Here is a 10,584-nt window from a genome sequence, read left to right as displayed (position 1 = left end):
CCCCCGAAAGGCGAAAAGGCGGGCGGCCTGACGGCAGCCACGCCGGCTCAGAGGAGAGGTCAGGCGATGAACGGAGGCCATGCGGAGGCCGACAGGTAGTCAGAGCAATTAAGCAGCTGCCATGTTTCATTGGTTCGAGGGCACAAGCATCTCGCTATTTCAGTATCTCTGAAATTAGGAGATGTGGTCTAGCTGACAGCATGCCACCCTGAAATTGGTGGCATTTTTCTCAGAGTGGAACATCGACGGCCCCTGCATCTGGGGGAACATCGACGGGCCATGCGGAGGCCGACAGGTAGTCAGAGCAATTAAGCAGCTGCCATGTTTCATTGGTTCGAGGGCACAAGCATCTCGCTATTTCAGTATCTCTGAAATTAGGAGATGTGGTCTAGCTGACAGCATGCCACCCTGAAATTGGTGGCATTTTTCTCAGAGTGGAACATCGACGGCCCCTGCATCTGGGGGAACATCGACGGCCGAAGGCATCTGGGTCGATGAACTCGTTCCCAGGGAATTTGAGCAAACCTCTTGCTTGCCTGGTCTTCCGCACTGGGGGATGACGCCTGCCCGTTCACGTATTTACTCAGCATTTACCGAGCACCTATCGTGGGTCAGACCCTGGGCTCGCACAGCTGGGACCCGCGCCCGGGCAGCTCACGTGAGTTCGTGTTTCTTCTACGCCAGGGGCCCCTGGACTGTGGGACGCAATTGCACACTTCTCCCCACCAACCCCACGGTGGCAGGTGGATCGTGATGGCTGTCCTCCTAGGAAGGAAGGGCCCAGGGGTGACACAACTTGCTCAAAGCCACACGCTGGCTCCTAGCTGGCTGAGCTAGATGCCAATCCTCCCCAGGCCCTGGGCGCCCATGCCAGCGCCCTGAAGTGCCCCTCACTGTCCAAAAGCACACTGAAAGTGGGGGAGGCAAATGAGGGCCAGGAAACACATGAGCAACACGCGAGACACACAGAAGCCCTCGGTGGACTGGCGAGGTCCGGGTCAGGAGAGGCAGGCACCAACCGGGGTCGCAGGGTCCCTACTGTGTGCCTACCTTGGGCTGTGGCAGGTGACAATCGTTGCCCTAGATGGGCCACAAGGCTCGACAAGGATTTTATATGGAAGATGGTTTCCCTCATAAAGTGCCTACTATGTGCCAAATGGGTGACGATCGTTGCCCTAGATGGGCCACAAGGATTTTATATGGAAGATGGCTTCCCTCATAAAGTGCCTACTATGTGCCAAATGTCACACCAGGTACTTTCTATGCCACTAACGCTCACAGCTCCCTCAAAGGGAGGAGACGACCATCCTGTTCTCCACAGAAGGGATCTGAGAGGGGCAGGGGTCTGCCCAACTCCACAGCAGGGAGAGGCAGGGCTCAGTCTCCAGAGACTCCAGGCTAGGAACAGCAGTTGCCATGTGGCGGAGGAACTGGAAGTGACTGGAGAGCACCTCATGCCAGGCATTTTCCACACCTTAACTCCCTTAATCCGCGTGATGGCCAATGGAGGTGGGCATCAGAGTTTTGTTTTATGACATGCACACACACACATGCCACACTCACACACACGCACATGCACAACACACACAATAATGATGATGACCATTCAGGGAGGCTGGGAGACTCACTCACCACACCATGGGGAAAACCAGGGCCAGCTCTGTGGCCAGCTGGTGAAAGCAGCTGGCTCCATGGCCGACCGTGCAGTTTAAGCCCTGGACACGGTGGCTTGAGAAAAACACCAGGCACATGTGCGTGCATGCCCGAAATCCCAGGGAGGGTGAGATGGAGGAGAAGGGTCTGCGGTGTGAGCACCCCCGTGTGTGGGGGGTGCGTCTCCCCTTCTCTCTCTCGCTGGTGAGTGCACACATTCTCTAGAACAAAATAAAAATGAAGGAAAGTCAGGGTTTGGACCCGCTTTCCGCTCATACTCCTCTCCAACGACGCTTTTAGGACCACGGCTCCTTGAGGTCGGGACTACTGATCCGCTCTCGCATCGTCAGAGCCTACCTTGGGGTGGGCATACAGCGGGTGCTCAGTGTACGCTGACTGAGAGGACAGGGCCAGGGAAGAACGCAGAGCCACACCTTACCTGCCCGCCGTGCAGCTGCCTTCCCCTCCTCTCATCCTTCTGACAGAGGGCGTCAGGGCCTTCTGGGGTAAGAGCACCTTCAAGCTCTGTTAATACTCGTCCCCAAAGGGGGGCTCACTATGCATGATGAACTGTTTGTGGGATTACTGAGGACGTGATATGAAAATCATCCTGATTCCCACTTATTGAGAAGTGCTGCCCAATTTGTCTCAAATGTCACATCTCTATGTATTAATCTGCTACTCCACAGCACTGATTAAAATGAATGTTCTCCCACTCCCGAGGCAGAGCCATCGGAAATGGAGCAGGTCCTCCCAGGAAGAGCAGAGGAAATGGACATTGTCAACTCCCTAGAGGAGGCCTCGGCCCCACTGTTCCCTCTTCTGACCTGGAGTGGCCCACATGGTGCGAACCGCTGAGATTCTCATGTGCAGAAAATCAAATCGCTTCCATTGGCCCAACGTTCCGACGTCTGCGCACTGTCCCAGAATCAGGGGGCTCTTTCAGAAAGAGACATTGCCTGAGAGGCTGAGGTCTAATTAGAGAGAAGGATAAACCACTGGGGGAGGGCGGGGGCTGGCTCCATCGCTGAACCCCAATTTCCTCATGTGCACGGAGGCGCCATCACCTTCAACCCCAACCCCAGCTCCACAAGCCATGAGAGCGCACCGTGTCCCGGGGCTTGTCCCCAAACCGGGAGCTCTGCTGCATCTGTCTGTCCCTCACGGCTGTGCATCTGACCCTGGGGAACGGCTGTGGGCCTCGGGGGGAAAGGGCTTCCTGCCCTTCCGCTGGTGGCAGAGGCCCAGCAAGGAGGTGCTGTAGAAGTGACACGAAGGGAGCACGTCTTCCTCCTGGTCCCCTTTGGGAGGGGTAGAGGCACAGTGAGTGACTGTGGAAATGAGACTGAGGTAAAGAAAGCAAAGGCTGTACACAATAGGTGCTTAATAAATGTCAGCTCAATGAAGGACAGGTCTCACCACCTGCTTTAGGTGTGAGGTCCTCTGCAGGCTGTCTTTGCGATGGATGAGGGACTCACAGGTGGGCTACGGGGCCTCTGTGGATTCCCGGACTATATGGCATGTGTGTACGTGTGAATATGTGCATGCAAGTGTGTGTGCATGTGAAGGTCTGTTTCCAAGACCCCGGGCACGAAAGTCTAGGCCCTACAGGACTCGTCTAAGGACCCCTAGCTCTGAGGCCAGCACCTCTCATACGAAGAGAAGAGGCCAGGGAAAGACTCAGTCCCCAGTGGCAGAGGCTGCATGAGCTCCAGACCTCCTCCCGCATGACAGGCACACCCTCAGGTACGCTGCAGGGACGCAGGGACGGAGAACTCTGCTCCTATCTCCAGGAAGGCAGAATCTGGCTGAGACTAGACAGAGCGGCCACAGCCCGATCGGGGATGTTATCCAAACTGGGGGACCAGGAAGCTGGGGTGGGACGGGATCGTGACCTACAGGGTTGACATCTGCCTTCCAGCTCCTGAAATAACCCCAGCCAAGTAAGGTTAGGGTGAGAGTGACTGCGTTAATTAGCTGACATTGAGCGAGCACTGACAAGCCGCCATGTACTGAGCTCGCCGTGTGACTCGCATGCTCCTCTCCTCGTCTTTACAACGGCTCTCAGAAGTCGGGGTTTCTCTCCTCCCGGTTTCACAGGCACAGAGGCCGGAGTTTCAGGAAATGCAATCGCTTGCCCAAGGTCCCCCAGGAAGTGACTGGCAAGATGGGATTAGATCCGGACGTCTGAACCCAGAACCTGAGGTCTGAATTCTCATATGAGGCCGCTCCTCTTCTCTGGTTACTAGGAAGTTTGCAAAAATAAAGACCCTGGCGGGGCGAGGACAGTGGTGCAGTACAGCACGATGCCTGGGCAGCCTGCCTGTCTGGAAAGGCTCCCGGTTCACCTGTGGAGCCCTCCCTCAGTTAGCTAGGCACACACGGCCCATCGTCCAGGCTGTCTGGCGTGGAGCGTGAAAACTCTGTTAGCAGGGCCTGTCTCTGCTGCCTCTCTTGTCTCTGTCTCTCTCCCCTCTGTCTTACTCAAGGAAAAACACATTTTTAAATTCAAAAATATTAAACTTAAGGGTTCCTCATCCCGATAGGTTTTTTGTGGAGGAAAGTGGAGTAGAACAGGTCTGATGTTCAAGGAAGCCACCTGTACTTTGATAACGAGCTACCGAGACCTCGCTCAGACTCGGCAAAACACACATTTGTTTTGAGACCTCGGCTATTACAGATGATGAGCCTTCAACAACTTCATGAAAAACGCTTATTATGAAGAAAACTACCTATGGCTTTAAAACATTTTACACCAAAACACTCATAATCTTTAAAGAATTATTTTGTTTTCATTTATTCACTTATTTTTAATTTGACCAGAGGGAGAACGAAAAGCATCAGGTCTGGGACTCAAACCACTGTCAGCCATGTGGGAGTCCAGCACCCCAACCACCACGCCACCTGCTGGCCCCAAACACTCATAACTTAATCCTACTTTTGCAGACTTTTTTCCTGAAGCCCCTCATAGATCTACCAGACGGAGACCCAGAGCTTGGAGACGGGTTCTCCATCACAGAAGAGTCAAGACTACACAGGTGTGATGCTGCTACCCGACAGGGCTGCAGCCAGGACTCGGCGTGAGAGCGCTGCAGAGGCTCACCGGGCTGACATTTCTCACCTGCTCAGGACTCTGGTTCACGTGGTTATCAGTGTCCGGAATGGGCGGAAACAATCCCACACGTCTGTGTGGGGGAGGTGGGAAGTCTGGTGCTGGGTGGGGGAAACAGTGTCCCAGTGGCACCAAGACTAAAAATGTCAGGAGAGAGAGGCCGGGGGCGAGCTGAGGACAATGCAGTCTTGCCCCCATGTGGAGTGACGATGGCACACAGGGAGAGATGACACAGAGAGAGAGATGTCAGAGTCAGAGATGGAAACGGAGTTCCAGGAATTCAAACGCAACTCAATCCCAGAGGGACTGAAACGTGAGAAGTAAAAGTGAAACCCAAAGAGTAAGAAACCTTGAGACAGATATCTACCTGAACCTGGCGTGGAGGAGGCTTTCCAAATGCGACACCAAACGCAGACACCGAATCATAAAAGAAAAGATGAAAACTGCTGCAGATCAAAGGAAACCCATCGCGTCAATATCCTTAATACCCAAAATGCACTTACAACGAAGACGATAAATGCACTAATGCCCCGGTGGAAGAGGAGCAGCGACCGGGATGTCAGCGGGTCAGATGACAGGTGCTCACTTACCTGTAATCAAAGGGATGCAAATTATGTCAGCAAATGAGATCGCCTTTTCACCCACTTTAATCAGTGAACGACTGAAAACTCACCACCATGCAGTGGAGGTAAGATGGCAGGAGGGCCCGAGCTGCTCCCGCCCTGCTGGTAGAGACGCACACTAGGACAACCATCCTAAAGGCACTTCGAGTGTACTGTGGAATGATGTACCCAAATGCAAAGCTACACACTCTCCAACCCAGCAACTGCTCTCCCAAGAACTGATTCTGAGGTCATTAGCTGAGGCCTTAAGCTGTACGCAGGAGGATGTTCTTCACCTAAAGGCCTCCGGGAGACGACTGCTTAAATAATGGGTACATTCAAACCACGCAGCTCCTTCACCGACATTCATTAGAAAGGACAAATCAGGACCACTGTCATTAGCACGTAAAAATGCCAGCCTCGTTAGGCAGATGACAGAATTGCACATATATTATGGCAAAATCCCAAGCACCCCTGCACCTGGGCCTGTGTGCATGTGTGTTTTATGCAGAGGTCTAAGTGTACCCTCACTGGGCAGGGGTGAGGCCAGGTTGGGACAGGCAGCCCTCTCTGGGCAGAGCCCAGGGCAGACCAGGAGTCAGAAGATGAAGTGGTGAGTGGGTGAGAGCTCCTGGGACCTATCTGCTGATTCAGTGATGAAAATGGGGTTACCGGATCTGGCAAATAAAGCCACAGGACACGTCACTAAATTTGAATTTCAGATGAATGGTTAAAATAATCTTAGTATAAATAACCCCATCAACTATTTGGGACATACCTATACTGAAAATTATTCCAACTTTAAAAACTGGAGTGTTACTCAAATTAACTAGGTGTCCTGTACTTTACCTGGTAACTAGCTGAGGCGCTCTGGAGCACCCGCCTTGCTGCCTTCATGGGGTGACCATGCCAGCCTGGAAGGACGCTGAGGCCAAGGCAGGCTGCCTATGTCCTTCCTGCCTCCGATTAGCTCGTGTACTCGTCACTCAACAACTCGCCAGCCTCCGCCTTGTTCCAGAAGTTTTGCAGGGAGCACAGGTAGGGCGAGAGGAGTCTGAGTGCCAGAAAGGCCACAGTAAAACTCCTGGTGTCGAGCACTCTCGAACTGCACAGCACTCCCCCGGGGCCGGCCTGTACATCGGTGGGGGGACAACGCCTGTCCACCGCCGTCCGCCGTGGGGGATTAGCTGAGATAATTTGTAAGTGCCTACACGGTCCGTCCCCGGCCCTCGCCCCCGGGGATTACACCGAGCGTCTTCTGTCATCTCGGTGGCTGACTCCCTGCCTCTTCTGATCTTTCTCGGGAAGCAGCAGCAGCCGAGAAGGGACACCCTTCACCTGGCCTCACCTCTCTCCAAAGCCGGCAGAAGCAGCTCAGCCCTTATCTTCCTCTTCCCAGCCAGGCGGGGCGGGGCGGGAAAGGCCCAGGCTGGCTTTGACGGCAGACGAGCAGGCGGCAGGCAGCCAGGGGAGCTGCCAGTACAAGCCCTGGCGCCATGTGGGTGAGGCGACATTGTGAAGAGAGCACACAGGGCCGCCCAGGCTGGCAGGGGCCATTCCCTAGGATTCTGTCCGTCCGTCCATCTGCTTGCTGACCAGCACAACTGTCCAGACGGACTGCAGTGCAGGGAGGGACTGGCTTCCTTCCCTGAGAGCCCAGTCTTCAGGGAGTCCTTTTATCAGCTCTCCCCACTCCCCTCTCCACAGTGAGGCCTCGAGAAGTTAAAAATCTGCCCAAGGGCACGGAGTTAGTCAGGGATGGGTCCAAGAAGCTGGTGTGTATAAGCCGGTTCCCTCGCAGGCACGTCCAGTCTCTCACTGAATAAACGCAGTGACAGGGAGAGCCCAGGGCACATACCACGTGGGTGCACCCAGGCCCACGGCTGTCCCTGCCCATCCTCCCACCTTCCCTCTTGCCCCTCCACTTCGTGAGTGTGTGCAACTCACATTTTTCCAGACACACAAGCTGTCCCGTGGTCCCAAGTCAGACCAGCAGGACCTGGGAGAGCTGAGCCTGGCTCGCTCATGCCTGACTGGTCAGCCCAGACATCTGTGAGCCACGTTTCCAGGTGGGCAGTACAGGGAGCCCCGCGGGGAGACTCCCTGAGCTACGGCAGCCTGTCCGCACCGGTCCGGGAGGCCAGGGAAAGCCTGCCTGTTCTTAGAGCCAACGGCTGAGAACCTCAACACCATGATGCGGAGAAGACTGGACAGGCCCTTCCTTCTGCCCTGCTGGACCTGTGGCGGAAAGCTGGGCATTCTTGTCTGGGCTGCCTCACCTGTGCCAGGCAGGTGCGGGGAGACCACGGGCCTCTAATCTCTCACTAATGTCCAGTAACCCCTTTTGAATCAGAGGCCCTGCTGTGAATCTGATAGGAGCTCTAGCGCAGCTTTGTCCGGTGGAATTTTCTGGAAATGTCCTCTCTCTGTGCTGCCCAATAGGGTACCATGCAGCTTCTGAGCACTTGACCTGAGGCCAGAGTGACGGAGAAACTGAATTTACATTCTGTTTAACTTCCATTGATCTAAATGTACGTCAGTCAGATGGCTACGGTATCGGACAGCAGGGCTCAGCAAACTTCTGCAAAGAGCCAGAGAGTACACAGCCAACAGGTTCCACAGGCCACCTGGTCTCTGAGCCAACAGCTCAGCTCTGCAGTCACACGCACACCATGGCCGCAGCTGCCTTCCAATCAGACTGTACAAACGAGCTGCCGGCCAGACCTGGAGAGGGACCTGAGTGTGCTAACCCCCTGGAAACCTCCCTCAGAACTCAGTCTCAGATCCAGGGAGTTTACGGACCTCCTGCCGCTCAGCTACAGACCCTGCTCCCGAATTCCAAGCTAGGACCTTTAGTTAATTAATTAATTAATTTATGCTTGTTGTAAGGCAGGCACACTTGCCAGAGAGAGACAAAAAGAGCGAGGAAGCGAGGAAGCACCCCGGGGGAGCGGCCATGTTGCGATCCCTGCTCCTCCACTCTTCTCTCAGGACTTTGGACTCGCACACACATGTGCCCAGTGTGTCTTTCAAGCCACCGGGTCAAGGACTCGAACCCTGTAGTTGGCTGTATGAAATCTAGCCCCCTTTACCACCATGCCATAGGCTGGCCCACAGAGCCTCTGTTTTCAAAGGGCTCTGTAAACGCACTCCCAGCTCTGCTCACCTGATGAGAAGGGCTTGTCCCCGTGACAGGGCAACATGGCCAGGGGCCAAAGGCTCTTTCCTCAAGCATCACAGAGGTCCAGATGTCAGACAGAGGCCCGCGATTGCTGGACGAGAACACCGCGAGGGCCTGGGACCCCATTGCTCCCCACATCTCTGCATGCACCTCCTCTAGTGTCACTGACTCAGTCCTCCTCTCGTCCCCACCTACAAACACGGTCACTCTCCCCAAGGCCAACATTCTGTGGAAGAAGCCCATGGCCAGAAGGTCTTGGCAGCTTCTGAAGAGGGTAACTGAAGTAAGGAGCTTGTAGCTCAAACCTGCAGAGAATTAATCTGGGCTCAGGTGAGCGTGAAGGTGGGGAGGAACCGAGCATTTTCAATAAAGAGACTGGGCTCTCTCAGGAGTCCTCACTTTAAGGACAGATGGGTCTTTGTCAGGAGCCCTGACCAAGGCACGTAGAACTTTGTTAGGAGCCTCTTCAGGACTCTTCAGTTAAAAGTCACTGAGACCCTGGGGCCGGCAGGCGACATAGTGGTTAAGGCACTGAATTCCCATGGAGTCGACTACAGTTTGGGTCCTGGACCTGGCAGCTTAAAACTCACGCTGGGCACGTGTGTGCATGCCTAAAATCATGAGGGAGAAATGAAGAGGAAGAGATTGTGGCAGGGCCACCTCCCCTGGAGGGTGGCCATCCCATCACCTGGAGGATGGTTTCTCACTTCCTGTCTCTCTGTCTCTCTCTGTCTCTGTCTCCCTGGCAAGTGTACATGCCCTATAGCAAAAATCTCTCTTAAAAAAAGAAATCACCAAGACCCTCTCGGAAGCCCTCAGTTACTCAGGGTGGAGTACAGACGGCCTCCTCCATACCCCGATAAGCAAGGGGGGGGTTGCCAAGGAGGCAGGACTTATCCTCTTCAGTGGTGTAATCCTGGCCATGGCAAAGGTAGTAGCTATTTCTTATTTTTCTAAGGTTTTTGCCACAGGGAGTGTGAGCTTGCCCAGTGAGTCAGAGAGAGAAACAGTGGCCATGCCGAAATCCCTTCTCCATTCTCCTGGCAGGATTCTGAGCACAGACACACACGGCGTGATTTCCCAGCTGACAGGTCCAGGACTCAACTTGTGGTGGGCCACGTGGGGTCCAGCGCTGTCACCACCACGCCACCTGCTGGCCCCGGCAGTACCCGTGTCTACAGTTCTCATTACCTTAGCTTCATTCAAGAAAGTATCACCGATTCTTTAAGCGCTTACACAAAGACAAGGGAAAGGAAGCGTTCTGGTATCTGGCACGCTTTGCTGAGGTGTTATGTCATCACTGTTATTAATGATCATTAACAGTTTTAAAATATGCCTATTAATGATCTCACCACAAAATAGCAGTGCAGGTCTCGCAAGAGCAGCATAATTCCCTCTAATGAGATGCAAATTTCCTAGGGAAATGACAGAGATCTACAAGCACCACCTTCTGAACCGACACAATAAAGTTCATAATAACAATAGTGTATAATCTGAAGATATTAGTGTTAATTTGAATTCTAACACCATATTTAAACAGACTGAGAGAAGTGCAAATTATTTGCATAGCTCAAACCCAAAACAACCGTAATCCATGCTATTAAGAAAAAAATCGATTGTTATTCTCAGATGATATAAAACCAACTCTTTCCAGTTACTGTTGTAGAGCGAGCAAATTTTTTTTCAGTTGCTTAGTTTATTTCTTTTACTTAGGGTTTATTGCCCTCTTCGCTTCAAAAAACAACCTGAGGTACCTTGTACAATTAAGCTCGATAGAAAACAGGCTTTAAAAAATAAGACCGCAGCAAAACCCAGTTAGAGGGGACAGGGAAGCAGTGTTCCCAGGCCCTCAGGATAAGCTATAACAGCGGACCTCCAATTTCGAGTCTCGGTCTCCTGGGCACACACAGGGGGCCACTTTACCAACGGAGTTACTGGCTAGTGACGGGCCTTGTTAGGACAGGCACAAGCTCTGAGCCTGAAGGACCCGTCGCTGCAGCTGTGGCCGGTCCGGGGGCCTGGCTCAGGGCCCTGTG

The 10,584-nt window shown here is 53.6% G+C and overlaps 1 protein-coding gene across 1 annotated transcript in view; it reads right to left on the bottom strand.

The window, feature by feature from the left end:
• Positions 1 to 10,584, bottom strand: part of CSMD2 (CUB and Sushi multiple domains 2) — a 565,338-nt gene that overhangs the window by 500,354 nt on the left and 54,400 nt on the right.

The sequence above is a fragment of the Tupaia chinensis genome, unplaced genomic scaffold (assembly GCF_000334495.1).
Source record: "Tupaia chinensis unplaced genomic scaffold, TupChi_1.0 Scaffold000573_1, whole genome shotgun sequence".
NCBI lineage: Eukaryota > Metazoa > Chordata > Mammalia > Scandentia > Tupaiidae > Tupaia > Tupaia belangeri.
Note: the sequence above shows the minus strand (reverse complement) of the source record. Positions and strands in the feature narration are given on the sequence as shown.